The following is a 24,517-nucleotide window of genomic DNA, read 5'->3' as shown; positions in this document are numbered from 1 at the left end:
GACTAGAAGATATTTAGCATATCGAACAGTGGATGGTTTCATTCCCATCCGATTGAAAAACAAATAATAATAATAATAATACAAAAATATAATATAAAATATACCTTAAACAAAAATACAAAAAATTTGATAAGTCGAGCTCCAATAATTTACCCATATTTTGCGTTTTCAGTTGATGCATTTTCAATTCATACAAAATTCCTCATAAATAGTCATGCATAATTTCGTGCAGTGTATTTACTGGCAACATGTTTACTGTTAGGCGGCTGGCAATTAATGCAGCTGCCAAAACAAGCAAACGACCCTAGTGCAATTCGCACTTTAATTAATTAGACATTCATTTTCAGCAGCAACAACAACTGCAGGAGGTGGGCAGCAGCAGGAGCAGCGGTACAGCAGCCCCTGGAGCTGCAACCTTTAGTCCTGGCCCTGCCAAACTGGCCAACAATTTAACTATCCACCTGTCTGCCTGTCTGTCTGTCTGTCTCTTTGTCTTTCTGTCCGTTTGTCGCTTTGTAATGCGCACCGAGTTTGTCCCCATTGGAATCAGTGACTCTGCCGACGTCGACGTCGACATTGGTGGCAGCCATTATGCTTCGCAGGCGTAATAAATTAGCACAAACATGCCACTAAAATGGCACGCCCATTCCGCCCACCAGCGGCAGTGACCTGCACGGCAACAGTAAAATGCTGTCAATGCAGTTCACATGCCAATGCAATTCCGTTTTCGATGCAATGGCAACAGCACCTCCGGGATTTCAACTGGGATTTGCGCACAATGTGTTTAGTGCCCAAACAACTCCGCATAGACCTAACTCAGCCTTGATGAGCTCCCCCTCCAGCCAAATTGCATCAAATGGAATATCTGCAACCAGACGCAGGGCCAATGCCAAGACATTTGAATGCGGCGACTGCTGAAGAAAGCCTCATGAAATTTCAGTTGGGGAATATTACGCAAATATTATTGGAAATACATTTTTTTTTAAATTTATTTATTGAGGAATCTCAATTATCTCAGAAATAGGCTATTAGTACTTCTTTAAAAGTAACTAGACTTAAAACAAATTTTCAGGGAAAATATTGAGATATTAACATTTTTTAGTCAAAGAAGGGGCTTAATAAGTTCGTTAATTTGAATTGTGTTTTTAACTTTAGGGCTAATATGTTGACTAGAAAGAAATAATATTGTAGTAAAATTTAGTAAATTATTATAATTTTTTTTTCCAGATTTTTGTCGACTTGAACTTTGATATGAAATGGTTTTGATATGTAAATTTATAGTATATCAAAAAAATTTGTTATATTTAATTTATTTTATTATTTGTCATATTTTAATTCCTGTTATTCTAACATTTTAAACATTTAAACATTTTAAAAATTGATAAAAATAAATTTGTGACCTTGACATAAATACATTGTGTATATTCTCCACGCTTGCAAGCATTTGTTGTAGATTGATTATAAAAAAAATAATATATATATTTCACAAATGTATATGATTTACCCCGTCAAAATAGTTTTCTATAATCAAGCTAGATTATGTGGCTTATTCATCAGATTTTCAAGGCTTTTGCAGCTCCTATTCGACTGATCCAAGTGGTTAAGCAACATTGTTCCAGCGTGGGAATTGCTTGCAGAAATTAAAGTTTAAAGGTCATGCGAGGCGTGCGGCAGCTACATTGTTGCACAGTTCTCCCAAGACTAAGTGCGAAGAGAGAGCAAGCATGAGTGTGTAAGATAGAGAGAGAGACAGATAAAGAGAGAGAGAGAGAGAGAGAGAGAGAGGGAGAGAGAGAGTCCTACGGCTTTATCATCGACTTCGATTGAAGGCATGGCAGTTGGGGCAGATGGGCAGATGTGGTATGTGGCATGTGCGGTACGAGCTGCCAGATAGTTTTTGCTTGCCTCTCTCTCTCTCTCTCTCTCTCTCTCTCTCTCTCTCTCTCTTTGTCTTTTGTTGCTTGCGCACTTTTCATCTTGGCGCTGCATACGAAATTTATGGGTTTTATTATGTGATTTATGCAATGCGCGCTGTCCGCGACGGGGCACGCAACGCGCAATGCGACGCACAGTGCGGCGTGCGGATTTTTACGCCGGAAATGTGCCCATCGACTGCGTGTTAAGTCTCACACACACACGCACACACACACACTCACGCGTACAGAGACACACAGCCCTCACCCTGTATGGGAGAAGGGGTCGCGGGTGCATAAGTGTTTTTTATTATTGCCCGCCAGTTTTTATTGCGACGAGCGCGCTTCGTGTTTTACTTATTTAATTTCTCAGCTGCTATCGGCTGCCCGACCGGCATTGTCCTTGTCACTGGCAGGACACAGAGGACACGCACGTGAACGCCGGACACATTGATATAGAGCTCGCGGTGCGACGGTAATGTGCGGCACCTCCCCCTTCCTCGACTGCTTTAACACACCCCCTCACCCACTCTCCATCTACATCTCACTCTCTCTCTCTCTCTCTCTCTTGCATTGCATTATACGCATTTCAGGGCCCCAATAACGGTATCTAACCGAAAACGTGCTATAAATTCCAATCAGAGTCGCCACAGTGTCGCGCATTGCGGCCCATTGTCAATCAACACGCACACACACTCACGCACACACAGACACGCTCACGCATACACTCACGCACACAGAGTAGCCTGAGCGTATTTACATTTCCGGTCGAGTCATGCGAGCTGCTGGCAAAGGGCACAGGTGCAAACATGTGACTCATAGAGCTGGCAGCAGTCGCGTGTCGTGACACGACATGTGCATGCTGTAAGGGTATAAATAATCGGCATACTTCTGCATGGCATGCTGAATTGCATTCTTGATGCCAAATAAAAATTTCTATTAAGCTGATATTTTAACCCCTGTCTAAATAAAAAAATTGATATATGTATATCGATGTATATTCATTTTATAGCTATGCATAAGCACTTGCCTTTTTTTTAACTCTGTATAATAAAAGGTTGTAGTTAATATAATTTAGTTTAGTTTTTATTTAACAATTTTTTGAGCTTGTCCGGTTAATATGAATATAATCCAAACCACTTTCAGATTGTATTTCTTTTGATATATTAATGACGTATGTATTTATGACATATGTATATGTACATATTTATCATTAAAATGTTTATATATTTTGTTTTTCACTTTGAAATTTAAAGTATGCATACGAATTTTTAAAAATATTTTTCTTAAAATATATATACATAAAATATTCATCGCATAGATCTCGTCTCGTCTCCTCTCTAATTGATAGCACTCGCATACCGCATGTTGGCTCGAATTGCACATGTTATGGCCGCTTCCGTTAACTGCTTTTCTTTTCTTTTTTTTTTTTGCATTATTTCGAGACTTCAGTTTAAAGCGTTCAAATAAAAACAAAATTTATTGAAGTTGTGCAATTATTGCAAAGCAAAGCCATAAACGATCTATGGAGCTTGACATTTCCAGAGTCTGTTTCACGCCTCGCTAACTTGTCGTCTGGCCTCGCCAATGGGGGCGTGTCTAAAAGGGGGCAGGGTATGTGTGTGTGTGTGTGTGTGAGTGTCGGCAAGGCCTAAAAGAAATTTCATTTTTATTGTGCTCGACACTTAACTTTATTAATTTTCCAGCCAATGACGAGTGCTCTGCCAGGGTAGGGCTAGGGGTCTGGTGCTGTGGCAGTTGTTGCTTTAGTAATCCATTACCGCAGGTGCCGTAAAAATGCTTAGTTTACGATATGCGATTAACGCGAAACAAGTGCGCCATAAAACTTGCCGCGTTCTGCCTTTTGTTTTGCTACGAATCCAGCACGTTTTTCCCGCCACGATTCAAAGAGGTGTCCAGATGGGGGTCACTCCCACCTACCCAACGTTCCTTCCACTCGACTAGCATTCGATTCATTTCAATAAAATGACAAATTTCACTGCTTGTATCATCAAATGCTGGCAATACACTTGACAATATGTCTGCCTACTTTGGCCCCGGCGAGTTTTAGTGTCGCAAATAAGCATAAAATTCGTGTAAGAATAACAAAAGTTTATTTTACGGGAACTAAAAAACTCTAATTGTTGTCAAAGTTTTAATGAAAACTTGACAATTGATGGGGTGCAGTGGGCGTGGTTCGTTGTGTTGTTGTCTAAGTGACCTATTTAGGTAGATAGACCTAGGTAGGTAAATAGTTATTTGTTTCTGTTACTTTGCTTTTTTATAGTGTTTAATTTTTATAAACTAAGCTGTAAATTACTTGGATCTCAGGATCAGAGCTAAGCAATCTAATTTAGTTAATTAGATAGATAAATAGAGTATTGTGTCCATAGTTCCAAAAAATCTTAAGCTAGAGTATATGACGCCCCTGCTTAAAACTGATCGATAACTGAATTCTCTATTATATTTCGACAGATTGAGCTTAACTGTATATGTCGTCTATCACTTAGCGATTGTCATCTATCGCCTAACGGAAGCATTAACATATGTATATCTAATATCAGTTCCGCCTATCGATAAATATCGATTTGGAAGACAATTTATTGCAACCTATCAAAGTTTTATCTTTGATAAACAGCTATAAATCTTGATCCCACATCTAATCCACATGTAAGACTCATATATGAGCTAAAACTCAAGCATTTCATAACAATTTCTTAACCAAAATGGATATAATACCCATACGGTATATAAGACTCACACGGACTCATCTGCCACGCAACTTCTCTTCTAGTATTAACTTTTAATAAATAATGACTCATCCTCATACCTACTAATTAAGAGCTTAATTTACTTTTCATCTCGCGCACGTAGAGACAATTTCTAGGGCAGCTGATGTTATGGAATGTAATGCGAAATCCTTGAGCTGCTTAGCAAGAATAGCCATAATGTCGCACAGCTCGACGCATACGGCGCCCTGAAATTAGGCGGGCAAATTATGCAAAAAGCATAAGTGCAAAAAGCGGACACTTAATCACTCAACTTCCTGCCGGAAAAGGCAGCAGGCAGGCACAAGGCACTAGGCAAACGGGCGGGCAAAGGGGAAGGCAGACAGCAGGAAGGCAGGCAGCAGGCAGCAGGCACCGTCAAAAGAAATTAAAGTGAAGTATGCCCAAAACTTTGGCTGCCTTTCAAATGGCGCTGCGAACTGGAGAGGCGCGCATATCCGGAGTCAGTGCCAAACTAGACGACGCGTCGTCGTTGCGCTTCGAAAGCACATAAATTTTAATAATTTATCCCATATTATTCCACTTAAGTCGTTTAGATTTTCATAATAAATTAATAACGACAAACGCTGCGACGTCTTTGGCGACCTTGCGGGTCGGCCTGACTGCTGGCTGCTGGCTGGACAAACAACGACAGCCGACAGCCGACAGCCAACAGGCAGGAGCCAGGAGCCAGGAGCCAGGCAACTGTCACGTGATTGGCGGCCGCATCAATTGCCAAGGCGCAAAAGTTCTTAGCTCTCTGTGTGGCAGTGAGTGCTTTGACTGCCCACAGCTAGAGCTGAGCGCGTGTTCTGTCTGATGACGTGACACGAAAATACAAGTTTGAATTGGGCTTCTGAATAGAAGTAAATAATAGATTTAGCTCGCGCTGAATTGCTTTAAAATTAAATTATTTTGACTAAATTTAGTGCATTTAAAAGACTGGAAAACTTTTACGTGTACTAAACATTTTTTTTTAACTTAAAAAATGTGTTTATATAAAATTGCAAAAATATAGGCATATAAAATAATATGCATATAAATTATATAAAAATATGACCATGCTCCAAATGTAGTAAGGGGAAAGATGCGGCTTGCAAAGTAATTTTTAATCTTGAATTTTGTAAGAATAAAATAATAATCAAAAAATAAATAATTAAAAAGCATAAACAAGAAAAATAAAAATAAAATAAAAATAAAATATTAGAACATGATTTAAAAAGATAAATTATATTTTTTTTTTATTAAATAAGAATACAGATTTATTAAGTATTAAATTAATAAATTAATTTATTTTTTTATTTAATTTTTAATTATTTAATAATTTATATTAACGAAATACTTATTGAGTAAGAAAAAAATGTTTGTTTCTTAGGAATAAATTTAAAATATTTTTATAATTTATATTAACTAAATACTTGGCCTGAGTATCGAGTTCGTTTTTATTAGTTATTATTAAATTTATTAAAAATCTAAAAAAAATATTTATATATGTATATTTATATTCTCTTCTCTATATTTCACGCTCTCATATCTAATAGACAGGCACAATCTAAGGCTTTGCTCCCGCTCGCCCAAACTCCATTTTCAACTCCAGCTCCTGCTCCTCCTGCTGCTGCTGCTGCTACTATTATAGCTACTGCTGCTGCTGATGATGGTGAGCGACACAATGTCGGGCAGAGCCGTCGATTGGGTTAGTGTATGGCACGACGGGCGTGCGTATCAGTGAGGGGCGGCAGCAGGGGCAGTGGAGCAACAAAAAAGCGGGGGGTGCAGGGTGCAGGGTGAGTGGGCCAAACGGATGTGCGTGGTTGTTACGTGCGCGCTGCTGGGCGCTGCTTTTGTGGCTTATTCATACGCTTAATTTGCGCCACAATTTTATTTACAAATTGTTGCCAAAACGCCAAAAGTTGCGCCTTGCGGCCGGCAGCTGAGATTTGCGGCATTTTCGGTTAATGTTTATGTGAGACAAAAGCGGAAATTTATTGTGTTGCACGCACTGGCGAAGGGCGGCTCAACTTTGGGGCCAAGCAGTAGCTCTGGCAATTTATTGACACACACACACACACACTCACACACGCACGCACACGCATAAGTGAGCAAGTCGAAGCGGGCAATTTTCTAAAACGCCTCGCTGATTAGCTTTATCCTGGCTAGCACTTGCTACCTCTCTCTTCACTCCTCTCTTTCTGTCACTCTCAGTGACGCAGTTAATGCAAGCTCTGTTAACAGCTCGTCAAATACAATTTGCCAAGAGCAGCACACTTAACCACAGCATCACACAGGACTCAAGACACACGAAGCAAACACACGCATACACACATACACAGGACGGGCCAGCACATACTGGCCACAGGACTCGGTCAAGCAGCCGCTAGTCAGGTTGTTTATCAAATTTTGCAGTCATTGATGCTGATGCGGCAAAGCCAACAACAAAAAGACCGCAATCATGAAGCGTTTTATTATAAAATATGTGCTAGACACTTCAGCAGGACACGCAAGAGGAAGAAAGACGCTCTCTCTCTCTTTCTTCCTCTTTCACTCTGCATACTTCCAACATTTTCAGCATTTATTAGCAGCAGACGAATAAGAGAAACGCTCAGCCACGTCTCGAACTTGACATGACTTGACCAGCCCTAGTCAAGTCGGCTCGTCTGTAACAGTTTTGACATGTGACAGCTACTGTGCACAGTGGGCTACATACAATAACTGTTAGAGAAAAATCCTTTTTTTTAGATGGAAATTTATTATTTAAATAAAAATTATTATTATTATTGATAACATATATTTCTCTATTGAAACTTCTCCATTAACCAAAATTGGGACAATTATATTTGCTTGAATTAAATATGTATAAATGTATGTATTTATGGTTTTACAAAATATGCACATGCATTCAAAGTTATATAAACTTAAAAAAAAATAATAATTTACAATATTTATTAAAGATAATTATAAATAATATAGTTATATAATAATGTAAAAATTTCGTCATTATTAATGTCCAAAATGAAAAAAATCCTTTTTATATAATAAATTTAAAAAATATTGTTATTCATTAGTATTTAGTATGTATTCTATTTTATTATTAAATGTTTTCACAAGACAAAATTTAAATAAAGTTAAACTTGAATATTTAAAATACAAATTATGCAATACAAAATTAGTCTGTGAAATTAATTTTCTTTAAAAAAATTCTAAGATATGGTAATTTCTATGAAAAAAATTAAATAATGATAATCATTTCATTTCATGTAAAGTATACAAAAATACAGAAAACTCTTTGTATATGATTTTCTTTATTTATATCTGGTTCCACTGTGCTTTGGCCATGTGTTACCTCTACCCGTCTTTATTTTTTTGTAGCTAAATGGAAAATTACACATTTTCTACTTTTTCTCTGTGTACCGTTTCTCTTAACGTATAAAGCTATCGAAGCTGTCATTATAGATTTTCTGTGATCGAATGGCTCACAAGAGTTGTTGATTGAGCTGCACATGTATTTGCCCTTGTCTGTGTGTATATGCGTGTGTGTGTGTGCGATTGCGTTTCTGTATGCAGCCTTTATTGTGTGTACTTAAGTTGTGAGTCACTTAATATTGTGGCTTGGCATGTGTTTTCCACTTTTCATTACATGCTTTTCACGTGTTCATTTTCCAAACTTCAATGACTTCAGCTTCAGCTATATCTCTATCTGCATTTGCATCCGCAATTCGTGTGAATGTGTGCGTGTGTGAGTGTGTGTGTGTTGGTTTCTAGTACCATTGAATTGATTGATGTTTGATGCACTCAACCACAACGACATGCAGCTAACCGCAAGTCTGCTGCGGCTTCAGCTGCTCAGTCTCGGTCTCCTTGCACTCTCACACCCGCCTCCTCCCTTCTCATAGCACTCTGGAAGCTCCGCCTGCCCAGCCGCTGTCATTGCGCATTTCTGTAGCATACTTTTTGGAGCGCCGCTGGCAGTCAAGCGAAGCCGAGGCATTCAGCAGTACTCGGCGTGTTGTATGCGTATTTATGCGTCAATTGCGACCACATCAGAAATGACGGAAAAAACATAAAGTGATTGAGTAGCCTTGAACGACTAGAAGATACTCTGCAGTAATTGTTTAATTGAAGTAGAGCTGAATTTTATTTATTTCTTCTGTATTATTATCTATTGTCTTTTATTCGTCATATTACATTAAACTAAACTTGAGCTCCTAGTAAATATCTTTATCAAATATACCCAATATATAAGCTAATGGGCAGAGAAGCGTTAAAAAACTGAAGCAACAAAATAAACGAGCTCTCGCTCGAGCTTTTAGCCATGAATTACAAGGAATTCGTGTGCAGTAATCTGACCGCACATAAATTTGGTGACCAGTTTTTAACAAATAATATATATTATATATGTGTGTGTATGTATATATGCATATGTGGTACATGCGTGTGTGATTCACACATAATACTTTATATGTGTGGGCGTGGCGTTAAATAAATGTGCGAACACGTTTTGATTTACGCCAGCTACAGCTACGGAGCGATTTAATTATATTTTAATAAATTAAATATTTATTATAAAAATGCGGCAATAAATAAATTGAGTAAATATGTGCACAAAAACCAAAGAGCAACAGCAATAATAACAGCAGCTACAACAACCACAACAACAACACCAACAATTGACAACAAGTTCAAAGATGCAGCCAGTTGTGTTTATTAAAATACCCTAACTGAAGAGAGTTATATGATTTTGAAAGGAAATATTTAATGTATTTTAATATTTTTAATAAATTTTTCAAAATAACAATAAGTAATGCAGTACATTTTCTTACGACAGAGTGGAATATTTGTATATTAATATATTAATATAAAGAATATTATTATTGAATAAAGAGTATTTTGAAACCGAATTTAAATATTTTTAATTCACTTATTAAATGTATGTTTTTATTTTCGCGCAAACACTTTAGTTTGTTTGCCCAGCATTTTGTCACGCATGAAAATTGATTTCATTTATTAGTATTTTTTAAATACCACACTACAGCAGATACCAGAGCCAGGCTCATTTGCATAATTTGTACACAACAAAAACCTGATGAAATGAAATGCATTTATCAAATTGCAATCATTTTTTTCACAGTTGCCTTATGCCATGCCCACACTTCTCACTAGCCGCCTCCTACTATTTTTTTGCTGCCCCTTTTCTTGCGGCGCGTGCAATTGCGCAAGTATTTTCGTATTTTTGCACTTCCGCTATAAATTCTGGAGTTTATGGTGCGTATCACTTGGCCCAATGTTTTACATGCAATACCCCCCTCAGTCGCCATGGCAAAACAAGCAAACTAAAAATATAACACCAGAAATTAACTAACCAAGTGTGCCAAGGCACAGACGAACTTAATTTATTAGCCTTTAAAATGCAGAAATAGTTTTCTTTGCGTTTCACAACTTGCTTAACATTAGATTAATAGCGAGCTGTAGCTGAAGAATTCCAAAAGATTTCTAGTTTTCATAGAGGAGTCGTTACTATAAACTGGGATGTTGATATTGTGTCCAGAATTGAGATGTACTTTTCCTGCTATATATTATATACATATAAATGAGATCTGCTTGGCAACGATTCTTCCATCTATATCCTACTCTATAAGAAGAAACGGGTTTGCCAAAGCTTTTCTTGAGATATCTTGACTCATTTAGTTCTAAATAAGAATCAAAATCAGAATGAAGAAAATTATTTTATCTTCGGACTTCTTCTTGAACAGGTGGAAATGCCGATGAAGGTGGCACAAGATCCCTATCACATAATATCCCAATACATTATGCAAGACATTAAGATGTCAAAAATTATACGGTCGAGTCTCTCGCCAAATATGCTTCAGACTTGAATTACCTTTAAGAGTCAAACGATCCTAGTCTCGATATAATATCCAAAGAATATCCCCAGACACTTTTTCTTTGACTGTGACGCACTATAACCCTTTCTTCCTCTACTATATTGTTTATGCGTTACCTTCCATAGGATAACATAAAAATATTTATTTAATTACTTTTTGTTTATACTAAGTTGGATAAAAAAGAGAAGAACTAACTGTATATATAATATTGAAAAATTAATAAAAATTGTGAGTAAACGCTTGATATATTTATGACTCATAAGAGTCTAAATATTTTTCTTTCCAATTATTCCTTTGCTAATGTGATTACCTTAATTTTAATAATTACTAAATACATATTTTAACTTAATATACTTTTTGAAAGAAACTCATTTATATTAGCTTGAAGAAGAATAACCAGCCAAGGAGTGGCGCAGGCAACTATTTGATAAGTAGAGACGAAGCGTAAAGAAGAAGCTGTAGGTAGTCGTAGTTGGGCAGCAGCTGGGAAAGAGCGACGGAGTTATGCGACATGAACGAAAAACTTTCGCGACTTAAGGGTTGACATGCAGCTAAGGGAAGTTTTTGGAGCACTAACTGAAGCTAGAACAGGACCCGGAGTTGATGCTGCTGCTGCTGTTGCAGTTGACTGCTGCTGCTCTTGCTGCTGCTGCTGACTGTAACGTTTTTGGTTGAAATATAAAAATCCATTTTGCTAACGTTTTGGCTTCGTTTAATGAGCTTTACGCAGTTTTGGAGTAGGAGCAGCAGCAGGTAGGAGGCAGGAGGCAGGACGCAGGAGGCAGGAGGCAGCCATGGCTGGCAGTTGTTGCATTGTCTACATGCTCAGTGCCACAATGCTGCAGCTGACTGCTTCTTAATTCGCTGCCGCATTGCGATTCTAATTCACATGTTTGCGGTTGCTCAAGTTCTTGACTAACTGTGCTCTGCCTGCCTGTGCTTTATGTGGCATCAGCCGGCCGCTGCGTGCTTTATCCTCGACGCGATGCCATTGTTGCCACGTTGTTGAAAGTTGCTCGTGGCTGACGGCATCTGCTGCTGCTGCTGCCGGCAACTGTTGTTGCTGCTGTTGGTCAGCCTGGTTGGTCCACAATGACGCAGCGGCACATTCGCTGTAATTGTTACAGCGGTTGCACCTCTCCACAAAGCAAAAAAAAAAAAAAAAAGGAGCACCACTCGACAACTCTGCCGCAGGTTTGAAAACTTTTCTGCCACGGCTCTGATTTTGTCGAATTGCTTGGCTGACTGCAATGCACCAGAGACTTTGAGACGTCGGCTGCAGCAGGCAACTGCAGTGCTCGCTGCGTCAGAGCTAACCCCCACCCTCAAACAGCCCGCACCCAATGACCAAACACATGGCTAGAAAAGTGCACAAATTGCAATTACGATCTGAGGAGGTGGCCAAACATTAAAGTAAGTTAATGTCTTGATTTTTAATTTAGTATAATTAAGATTACGATTTTCATTTGTGGGAGCATGAGCATGTATGTTAAGTCTACCCCAGAACTCAATAGGAGAGACAATATAAATAAAATGATTTTAAAATGAGACGGAGATAGATGTTAGACAGTAATAGAGAGAGAGAGAGTGAGCGAAGGAATAGGAAAGAAAGCGAGCGAATGGGAGATAGAACAAGCGAGAGAGAGAGAGAGAGAGAGAGAGAGAGTTAGAGAGAGAGAGAGTATAGGTGGGACCATATTGAGCGTGAGTAAGGGAGACGCAGAGGAAGAGAGACGCAGAGAGAGTGACTCAGAAATTGGGAGAAATAGTCCAAGAAAGAAAAAAGAAAAAATATAGTTAAACTTTATAAAGAGAGAGAAAAATAGAGAGAGAATTAAAGACATGCAGAGATACACCGATAAATGCAATGAAGAAAACATAGAGCAAATAGAAAGAAGTGAACAGAAATATAAAGAGGGAAAGACAATGAGGCGTAAGAAATTAGATCGAGGGAAAAAATGTGAGAAAAATATATACACCAATTTAATATTGTACCCGAAATTCGAATGGCTCAGCTATCTGCTTCAACCTGCTCGAATTGCAATTGGTAAAAATTTGTAGTTGTAAATACTTTGGTTCGCATGAATAGCAAATCCATGCGAGCTAATGTACTCATGCTTCCATTCAAGAGCAGCTCACTTATTTCTACATATTTCAGCAGCATCGCCTCGAGAGGCAGATAAATATCATTATTTGGGCAAAAATGCTGCACTGCATGACAGCCCTTACAAGGTGCTTACAATTTTGCCAAATATGCCACAGGAACAGCCGCACTTAGAGCAACGCGCAGCAGGTGAAGTGAAAAGATTGGAAAGAGGGACCGGGGGAGTTAGAGAAGCGTGGGCAATGTGGAGCCATTGATGGCGCCCACGGATGCGGGCCAGCAGGAGGGCGTCCAACCGAAAGCATTTGCATTTGAATTATATAAAAAATGAATTGGCATTGGCCGGGCAATCGGCATTTGATTTCATTTCTGTTCGAAGCACCTGCTTCAACTCAACGAGTCTACCTGTGCCCGGCCAATCGACTTGGCCAATTGCATTTTATTTATTTACCACTCGAAAGTCGTAGCTAGGCGCTATTTTAAAGTGGTTTTAAACTGCGCCCGGCCGCGTTGCGGTTCGATTTGAATTTTGTATCAATGCGAACGGAAAACGGGAAACAGCGAACGACCCAACGGATCTCATAAATTGCCAACGAATCACGAACAAAATAAATATCGAAAATGTGCAGCATCAAATATTTAAATGCCATAACGAAACAATAAAAAATCAGAAATATATATCGAGAGAATTTTTAGTATAAAAGCAACAACAAAATGAATAGAGCTGAGTTGAATGGATTGAAGGGAGATAAATATTTAGATGAGAGGAAGCGGAAGAGACAGCGTAGGAAGAAAGGAGATACAGAGAGGGACAGAGAGAAAAAGATAGAGAGAGGGCGAGGAGTGGAGAAAGCCTAATGACAAATTGATTCGAGAGCCAATGTTGATATATTTATAGAAGCCTGAGATGGACTTGAGCTGACCAGAGATGGTGTTCTAGCTCCTTTCTTCAAGAACCCTCTCTCTGAAAGCACAAGTATAATACGACTAATCGCCTAAGTCGAAGTCAAAGTGTCATACTAAGCATACTGAGCGTATGGATTACCCGCTCTTAGAAATTCATAATTCGCTCCTATTTGATTTGGATTTTTTGATTTTGTTAATCCTCAGAAATGCCTCTACCGAGGTCATTTTGCCTGAGGTGACACATGTTTGTTTTATATTTTCGATAGACAGTTTTTATGTTAAAGTAAGATCTGCTAGGGGAATAGACGACTAAATCTTAATAAGTCTAAAGAGTTTGCAAGTTATGTAATCCCGACTGTTCGATACTCTGCTTCAATGTGAAACAGCTATTATATAAAATTGACAACGCTTAAAATACATACACATGAATATAAATATACAAGTATGCATAAGTACAATCGCATTTTCAATGGAAGCTAACATCTCATATACCCCCCTCTTTCATTCTTTATACATTATACATATACAGATAACCTAAAATAAAATGTAAGCAAAATTAATGAAGCTGGTCGATGCGTCCTCTTGCTGCTGCAACGGCCTAAGCTATTACTGTTTGCGATCATTAGAAGTGACAGAGCCGCAAAGCCACGTGCTCACCCCAGCCAGGCTGCAGGTCTCCTCCGTCACCCACTGGGCCTCCTCCTGCTGTTGGCCATTTGTCGTGGCTGTGTTTTTGGGCTCAGTTCAATTTTCTGGTCATGCACATGGCAGCCGCTGCCACACCGACGATTTTGTTCATTAGGCACGCACATTCGCGGACATGCCCACACGGCCACGCCCCAATTGAACAGCCCATCATTGGGGCAACGGCGATTGTTCGATGAGGCTGCCAAACCAGCTGCAGCTCCTGCTCCAATCGCCAGCTTCAGTTCCCGTTGCAGTAACGGGAACAGCAACGGGAACAGAGCCCGGCTCCAGCTTCTGTTTCCGCAATGTAATCAACGAAATCGCTGAAATCGTTCGAAATCGGTTCACACGTTGCATTTATGGGCGTTTTGTCTGGACCACGCAGCAGCAACAACAACAACAACAACAGCAGCAGCAGCCGCATCGGCAGCAACAGCAACAATATCGAGCAGCAAGCACAATGGACAAACAACGAGAATAATCGCCGGAGGCTAAAAAATCATGGCTCGGCACAGCCATTAACGGCAAATCTGGCAACGCTTTTAATTGCGCACACAAAAGGCCAGAACACAGCATCCAAAAATGAGTTATTAGCATTGCGCTCCAAGAATGCTAAGCGCAAATCAGCTGGGCCCAAAAAAGGCTCATCGCAATAAACATGCAGTTCATAGAGTGGCCCGATTATGTTTGGAGTGGCGATTAAAGCTAGTTGAGAGCGAACTATCGTATAGGGGTTGAATTAAGAGCCATGGCAGTTGCTCTTCTTGTGCTAAGTTGTACTTATGAATCTTATATAGGACCTCAGCTTGAAAAATATACAAAATTTGTAATATGAAGTATATAAGCATATATGTATGTATATATATGAAAATATCTTTAAATAATAAGATTTCTAGCAACTTTCAGCTATAAATTTTGTTCACTATAGCCAATTTTATGTAAGTTATGGAATTCCTAGCTTAATACAGTTTAAATATGAAAATTATATATTATATTACGAGATTTATATAATTATGTCAAGTAAATAGCGTAGTTATGGAAGTCAATAAGAGAGAGAAGTGACCGATTGATAGTATAAAAGTAATATAAGTATTAATAGATATATACATAAATATATAAATCGGCAAATATTTTGCCATCTCTGCTTCGCTAAATTTATCGAGGGAACCCAAAACAGTGGTCACTCAGTAATAAACTTGTAAACATTCAACGAAAGCAATAATTCAAGCAATCTATATATCTATATCGATTAATAATCCTCAGATCAAGTGAGACACAAGCAGGCCGAACAAGAGGAAGAAGAAGAAAAAAAAAAACATTAACACCTACAGAAACGAAGACGAGCCAAGGCGTCAACAAGTAAAACTAATCTGACAGCAAAACAAATAATGGTGATTTTTATGCCATGAACCCAAGCAACAGTAGGAAAGAGAGAGAGAGTGAGAGAGCGAGAGAGAGAGAGAGTGGACAGGGCGAAGAGGGTGCTTTGATTGCCCTATGCTTGAGCCAGAGAAAAGACTAATGGTGATGTTGTACAAAACGTTACTGGCGCTGGGGAAAGGGTCATGGGAGTGGCCTGTTTGGGGCCAGGCTATATACATAAATATTCGAATGGGGTTAGTAAGCCAAGCCACGGCCGGCTGATGGGTTAAGGTGAGCTTAGGAGGGCGTTCTGACGACACGCTAATCAAAATGTGTTTATTTATTAAACAAAATTATAAAATCAGGTACCACACGAATCCGTTAAATCTCGACCAAAGGCATTGCCAATTAAGCCTTCGCTTGTTAACAATGCTTGCTCTTTGGTTAACCTGACAAGCCAACCTCAAGCAGAAAACACACTTACACACACACACACGCATGAGTGTGTTAAGTGTTGTTGAAGTTGTTGTTGCTTTCGAGGTAATTTCTGTGCACACAAAACGCAACTAAAGCTCTGCAGAATGCTGAGACCACTACGCCAAAGAAAAAATTCAAGAAAAAAGTGGTTAACTGTTGTGCTAGTGGGATACCCTATAAAATCCACCCATGTAGGCTAATCATTTTAGATTGAATGGGCAAAAATAATACACAGTCCTTAACGTTGTGATTTTTACTTCTTTTTATACTACACGACTTTTGAAAGCCGATATATAAGTATATCGATAACATTATTTTTTTTTAATATTCAATTTTTAAACAATAAGTGTGACATATCTCTGTGGTATGAATGTGATAAATCGCTGAATATGAAATAATATGAATAATCCTGTGAAGTGTATGTTAACATCAACTATTGAAGATAATAATACAATATATTGATATAACGACGATATAGTTTCATCTGATATTGAAGCGTTAAAAAATCTTTTAGGACTTTTTACAGACTTATAAGTAGGTCTAATGATATCTTACTAAAGGCAAAAACAATATAATTATAAATCTGACTAAATGTTAATAATAAATGTTGAAAAATTAGGTGTGCCTTTCAGAGCACTTTGGGATTGTAGGCATATTTTTCTTGTTCTTATATCAACCTTGTATCACACCTTAACCAGTGAATTGAGTATACCTCCATTTCTATTTATATCAATTTACAGGGTATTCGAAAAATAAGCAGCAGTAACGACTCGTGCGCCTATTTCTAATTTATGCACTGCCACTGGACTTGTTATGCTTAGCGCTCGCTGCCACTCAACTTGAAGAGGCGTGGCGCTTGGCAAGAGGGCGGCGGAACAGCCATAGCAACAACAACAACAACAACAACAAGAGGGGACGGCAAACAATTAGAAAGTCTCGCATGTTGCATGCAAAGCTGGCGTCTAGAGGGGCCAGCTGCTTGTGTAGCCGTTGCAGGTGCAGGCGCTCGAGCGAAGCTGACGAAAAGCAGAAAGAAAGAAGGAATAAAAAAAAAAAGCAGAACGCATGTGTAAAAACAGCAACAAATTTGTTGCATACTTCGCGGCAACGCGCTTCAAGTGCCACAAGCCCTCGGGCAGGCAATGCACAGGCGGCCTCATGACTGTGGCAAATTAACACAATATCTGGAGAGAGTGTGAGTGTGTGTGTTAGCTTCTATATGTGTTGCTGTTGTTGTTGTTGTGGCTCTTCTATTTCAGGCGCGCGTTTTTAATTTCTTATAAATTTACCGCGCACTCACATTTTCACAAAAGGGTCACTGAAAATCCGCTTAAATGCCATTGTTTATCGCATTAGTTGGCCATTTTTAGGGTTAACACTATAAGCCCGTGAATATAATGACTCCATAGTATGTAGCCATGCTCCTTCCCCCATCCATCTCTTGGCTCATTCATTTTATGGCCAACTTGCATATCAGTTGAGCTGAGTGATGTATTGGCCCTTAGTTTGCGCATAGCAAATAAACGCATATTCAATACAATATACAAACCTCACACAGACACATGCTCACATATTTACATGCATATATACATATATGTGTATATGCTTATATTTCTCATGCCAAATAAACTGATAAACTGATTGCAGCCACAGTTCAGCGGGCGCATTGAAGCTGTTTGGGGCGGGCTGTATCAGTCGCGCTGGTTGCGGGCGTAAAGCAGCCAAGCGACACCGAAACAGTTGCGAAATTTATAACCAAAACGGGAATTACAAAATCCCATATAAATTTATGCATACAAGAGCTGTTAACAAACAAAAAAATAAAATAAAATGGGTATGATATTTGGAAAATACCCTAACATCTGGTGAAATATAAAATATAAAATATATTATAATTTATTTATATTTATAAAGTAAAGTACTATTATATAGATAGAAATATTCGTTGTGTTTTTTATAGGTCAGAATATATTTAGTTAAATCTGAGTCTAATGGCTGAGCCTAGAATTTATTAAAAGCCTAGAAGCTAATAGTTCCAATAGACATATATGTATATGTATATTTAAAGCTCTAATATATAAGATATTTGTTTATATGTATATAATATTTGTATAATAAATTGGAGAATATTAATATTATTTATTCACTTTATTAATATTCTTTGATTTATGCTAAAAAATTTAATTATATTTATTAGCAATATGTTAAAAAATATTTACTGAATTGTTGATAAAAATATTAAGCTTAATAAATTATAATTTTTAATCCTAATTAAAGAAACTAATCAATATTATTTATTTTATGATTATATATTGTTGTCTGTAAATTTTATCTAAATATATAATACTTCGTCGTTATGAAGGCTAAGAATCTTTATTAAGTTTTGGTTCATATCTTTCAGGGTATAGACAAGTGTGTGCATGTAGCATAACAGAAAGTGAGACAGTGAAAGAAAGTGCAAGAAAGAGAGGGTCGGAGGAAAAGCCCAACAAAGATGTGTCGATAAAACAGATTTCGATATCAGCAGCGACACGAACGAAGGACGACATAACGAGACGCAGCGCAGCGCTTCAAATGAAGTGCGAATGTGGTGGAAGAATCACATACACATAAACATGTGTGTGTGTGTGTGTGTGTGTGGCTGATTGCGGTTGTGATTTTCGCTGAAACTCTATTCACCCATAATTTACTCGCTTTTTAAATTTTGCCATTGGTGAAATACACACACACACATACTCACACACACACACTTGCACACACAATATCAATTTCAGTGAAAATGCAAATTCCAAAATGGAAAGAACTGTTTGTGGGGCGGGAAGAGGTTGGGAGCAGCGTGGGGGTCGTTTTGGGCGCTTCGATGCTGTGGCGGATGGCAAACTGTTTATGGCTGCCGCCTCAACGCGCAGCGAGCAGATTGTTTCCGCAGTTGTAGACTTTTGGCAGCCGGCAGAGCACAACATACACATACACACGCCCACGCACACACACATGCACAACACATTGCACACACACAGAGCCCAATGAGTCGGAAGTAAGTGCGAGAATTCGTAGATTTTTCTTGTCTACCGCAAAACGCTAGATACACTGTGCTCAATATTGATTTGGATTGAAGTTAATAGCATTTTAATAATTAAATTATAATTTAGCAAGTATATGGTATATTGGGTATATACTTTAATATGGTAATATAGTATAACAATCATTCAATCAGTCTATTGAAAAAGGTTTTAACTATGACAGACATACATACATATATAGGCATCCATATTTAGACATACAATAAGTATAGTATTCTCACATTCCTTATAACTATATTTTTCTTATTTAAATCAATTAATTAATTTACGTAATTATTACATTCCAGCTATTATTTATTATTATATTAATTATCAATATTAATTTCTATTATTATTATTATTGATACACAAAAAGAGTTTCTCTTAGGAACACATTCATTTCGTTCAGTGTAATTGTGCATCTCTTTTACACTCGTCTATAGTTTACCTAACGTTCTCTGTCATTTTCACAGCTCGATGTCTGCACCTCTAAGAGTATTTGCGCTGCCACGCCCCCAATCTGCACGCTGCCCGCTCTTGAATTCAAAGTGTTAATTTACGAAATTGCTGGAGATTTCATTGAGTTAAGAAGTTCCTCGCCAAGTTGTGTGTTTTTATGTGTTGTTGTTGCTCTACGCTGTCTTCCGTCCGCTCCGTTCTTGCATTTATTTATGCATGTAAATGTGCACACACACATACAAACACACACACACTCGACACGTTTACCTTTGGCCCTTTCGGACTTGCGCCATTTCCACTAGTTTTATTTTTAACTCGTATTTAACTCGTTCTCTTTCTCTCTGTGTGTGTGTGTGTGTGTGTGTGTGTGGGTGGAAGAGGCTTACATACGCATACTGCTCCCCTCGCTGGCCTCTCCAGCCACGCCCACTGCATGTTTATGGTGTCTGCTGCTATCAGAGCGCTTCGATCTTGGTAAAATGGAAATTTACACGTTAACACTTTTGGCCGCTTGTAAGTGATTTGGTTTTAATTCGCTTGATGGCGTCCGTTGGCTACCAGCAGCAGCCCCACTCACTCTCTCTCTCCCTCTATCTCTCTCTCGCTCTCTGTCACTCCCTCTATCTCCCTGGCCTGACTAACAGACCCATGCCAAAACGTTTGCGGCCACACGGCAACAGCAGCAACAGCAACATAAACAGGCAACAACTCCTGCTGCTGCTGCTGCTGCTCCTGCTGCTGCCTAGCAGACAAGTCCTTTGGGGCTGCGCTCATGTGTTTGCTATAAACATGCACAGATGTGCTACACTCGGCGGAAATGCTTCCAAGTCGGAATTAAACTTGAAAATAATTTATTTAATTCAATTTGAAAACTTTTAAAGTAATTAAACTGGGAAATTTGAGCATGAATATCTTAGAAAACTTATTTTTTTGTGTTTTAAATATTGTTATTAAAAATGTATAAATAAAACCATTCATCATTTAAATACATTTGCCAATTAACTGTGTGTTTTTAGTTAAGTTAACTTAATTCCATCTGAATATAATGCAATATAATGCATATTTTAGTCAATCAATCGGTATATACTTGATAAGGTACACATATACAATATATATACAATTCACATCTCTCTAGTAAATTAGAGAGTTAAATAGATATTCTTAAACTCCGAAGCTTCCCTTTAAATCTGTAAGCTTCACAAAACTGTCTTCACCTACAAATTGCCTGCAATTGATTTCTCCAAGTGTATTTATACAAGTGTGTGTGAATGTGTTGGTGTGTCTGCCGTGTTGCAAGCTCGTAGGCGTGCCGCACAGTCTTTAGTCTATGTTAATTTTTGGTTGTGTTCATGTTTCTTGCTTTCGCTCTGCCGCGCACTGTCCAGCTGGCAGTTGTTGTTGTTGCTGTTGCCGCTGCTTGCTACATGCCACATGCCACTTGCTACATGTTACTCGTTACTCGTTACTTGTGAGCTGTGAGCTGTCCTCGTTTATGATGCCAGCCAGTGAAATAAAAGAAATCGTCTGCTGATAAAAACTCAACAGCTTGGACAGCGCTTCAAGCACACACAAATTCCGATTCCACGCCTGCCGATCCTCTCTCTCCCTCTCCAGCTCCTTCTTCGGCCACATGCATATCAGCCGGTTGCACATTTGAAATTCACATGAGCCACGACGTGGCAACATCTAATGCGCTGTGGCCACAGCCAAGCGGCGGACAGCGGGCGGCAGGCGGCAGGCGGGAATCGTGCAGCCCCAAGAAAAATTTACATATTGAGTTGGAGAGCAAAAATGTGTCGAACGCCAAAGCCGTGTCAAGCAAAACAGGATGAAGAAGTAGCGGCAGCAGTAGATAAGTCGAGTATAATCATATGCCACGCCTACTGCACCAGGTACTGACTGCATAGCACTTAAAGGTTTCAGATTTGGATTGGCATTTGTGTTCTTGATAATATAGATTTTAAGTATAGTTTAATGAAAGCAACATATTAAATATCTCATTTAGGACAAACTTTCCTCAAATGATATCTGGATTTTAAAGCTGGAGTTGCTAGGGTATTTGAACTGTAGCCTGCTTAGGATAGGCTTTTACTTCCGAAGTTATTTTTGTCTTCTTTTTATTATTATTTGGTGAGCTGTCGCTTATCTAACGGTCTATTTGCTTGGACTGTTTTGGGCTGTTTGTTTGCTTTTGCAGTCGAAGGCGAGAATCATGCGAAATTACGTAGCCGCCGGGGAATGACAGTTAGAGATAGAAGGTGAGAGGGAGAGACAGAAAGACAGAGGCATTCGAGACCTGCCCGTTGTTGTTGTGGCACATTTTTGGTGTTTAACTAAATCAAATCGATATCGAATTTAGTTGTCAACGCGCGTTATTTTTATTTTCTCTCGTTTCCTTTTCTTTGCGTAGTCTGTCAAATTGTAAGTGATTCCGTGTGTTGCCTTCAGATAGGGGTAGGAGCAGAGCGGATGAGGCCAGGGGGGGAGTTTGTGGGGGCAAGCCTGTGGTTGGCAAGGCCAAATGGGTAGCTTTGCGGGTTCTTTGGTTTCAATTTCGCTTGAACTTTCGGCCGCTGCCACGCCCACCCATCACAATTGAAATGTGAAACACAAGGCGGAAAGCATGCGGAAAAAACTTGTCTCTACTTTCTTTTGGCAGATCCTCAAGGCGCCGGCAGTTTGGTATGGGGCTTGCGTGTTGAGTTGTCTTTCGCCAACCTATAAAAATATGTTTTTTCTTTGCTCTTGTCCAACTGTCTGTCTGTCTGTCTGCATGTCTGAATGGCTGTCCATATGTCTGTGCGTGTGACCGCATGGCAAAAAGCCACAGGTTATGAGTATTTCATTAGGTTCTCATATTGCAGACAAAGAAAAGGAATCGCAACTGGGGCTGGCCATATTATTTTTGTTGTTTAGCCGTTTGGCAATAGCCCAAAAATAGAACTGCATTAAAGTTGTATTGTAATACACATTTTAACACAGTAAATTGGCTTAATAAAATCCCCATTTTTCGTGAATTACCATAATTAGCATCTATAAAAAGTGGCCACAAAATTGGTTAAGCCAAATTTTCTTTGTAGCCACATAAAATTAAAATCAATTAAAAACCATTTAATTAATTAGCTATGCAGCTTGCTGTAAACTAACATTTAGCTCCACTGTTAACTCGTTGAGCACTGTCGAAAGTTATCGAACTGTCAGTGTCGATCGCTGATGTAAAGAAATCGTGTCAGCAAAATTGTTGGGCTTAAGAAGTAGCAAAATGATGGGCTTTTATGTCCGCCTCAAGTGTTTTTTGTTGATTTCGCAAATGTGTCTAGTGTCGAATCGTGGCCAGTGGCCTTTTTGTTTACGTGTGAGCAAAAATGAAGTGTGATTAGCCAATTGTTGCCAATTCTAATGGCGCGCTTTACTTTATTATGTGTGTGTGTGTATTAGTGTGCGATAAATGGCGCTCGAGCAAGTAAAGTTGCATCGAACATGTTCGATCGAACGAAGTACTGTGCTGCAGTACAGTATGATCATTTGCACATTATTGCGTTCGTTAGTGCCTTTTTCTGTGCGTACATACAAATCATGTAAAATTGCTTCACACAAGTTCGATCGAGAAACTTATTAATCCTGTGTAATTGCATCAAACTTAATTAGATGAGTGATATTATGGAACTTCATTTAGTCTAATGTGTGGTTCGAGTAAACTTAGTTTTCAATGTTTAAGTGCCACTCAAATAAATGTGTACATATGTATGGATGTATGCTTGTATTCATATGTACATATTTATTCACATGTGAATTTGGCTGAGCGAAATTGGAAGAACAACAGCAAAGCGGATAGAGCAAAGGAGACAACGAAATGCTGGGAACACAAAACTAAACACGCGCCAGGTATGTATGTATGTATGTAAACGTTTACCGTTACCCAATATGTGTGGAGTCAAGGGAATGCGGGCACAGTTACTGTGCTGCCAGGGCTTGCGGCAAAAAGTTTATGAGCCACAAAATTACACAATATAGGTGTATATGTACATATATGAGTGTGTGTGTGTGTGTGTGTATGTATATGTATTTATTTAGCTAGCGTAAAGCATGGCACGGGGAATTTTTTGACCATTTTGGGGGACATTTAAGTTTGGAAATATTACAATTATGTGTTCGATGGGAAATTGTTGGCGCCATTGGAAATGCGAAGCGGCAATTGTTCTTGGCCGGGCACATAATTCGCGGTCGGCATTGACCGCTGGGCGAGGGGGGTCGAGCCCGCAACGTATATTGTAATTGAAATTCCAAAAACATTTTTGGACACGTAATTTGATTTTAATGTGGATCGGAGGAACAAAAATCATGTTGTACTAAAGTTGAAGGTGTCCGACTAAGGCCTACCCTGTTATATGCATTTGAGTTTTGAGTTTTATCTGGTGTTTAATCTAATTTTAAAAGTCTCAACTAGAGAATCCCTGTGACATTTCCGAGTTTAACTTAAATTACTCTCAACTCTATATATACATTGATTAAAATTAATAGAAAAAAAATTAGTTAAGTATAAATATTTAATATATTATTTTATATAATTACTAATAATTTGACACTTTGCTGTAGCAGAAAATTATTCAAGCAAATTCTATATTCACAGTACATTTAAAAATTAATTAATATTAAATAAAAAATTTTATCGTTAAGCAAACTTTGCAATATATTGCACAAATTTATATAGTCTGGTTCATTATTTAATAAGAGTATATATATATTCACCTTCTATAACCACATCAGGCTTTTAGCCTTTGGGCACTTACGAGTAGCAGAAAATATATAAAAATGCAAGGAAGAAGCACATATGCGGCTTTCGGTGTACATGTGCCTCAGCTAATGGCCCTAAAAGCTGCTTCACGTTGATTGCAGCAAATGC

General features: G+C 38.6%; 1 protein-coding gene across 1 annotated transcript in view; it reads right to left on the bottom strand.

The window, feature by feature from the left end:
• Hel25E (ATP-dependent RNA helicase 25E) overlaps positions 1 to 2,960 on the bottom strand; it is a 113,678-nt gene extending 110,718 nt beyond the window's left edge. The window contains exon 1 of the mRNA XM_089258168.1: positions 2,940 to 2,960. The gene's annotated coding sequence lies outside the window, so the exon portion shown is untranslated. The remainder of the gene's footprint in view (positions 1 to 2,939) is intronic.
• Positions 2,961 to 24,517: the final 21,557 nt, after the last annotated feature.

The sequence above is a fragment of the Drosophila navojoa genome, chromosome 3, assembly GCF_054131105.1.
Source record: "Drosophila navojoa isolate 15081-1374.11 chromosome 3, UAZ_NAV_1.0, whole genome shotgun sequence".
Lineage (NCBI taxonomy): Eukaryota > Metazoa > Arthropoda > Insecta > Diptera > Drosophilidae > Drosophila > Drosophila navojoa.
The sequence above is the reverse complement of the archived record's forward strand: the minus strand, read 5'-3'. Positions and strand labels throughout refer to the sequence as shown.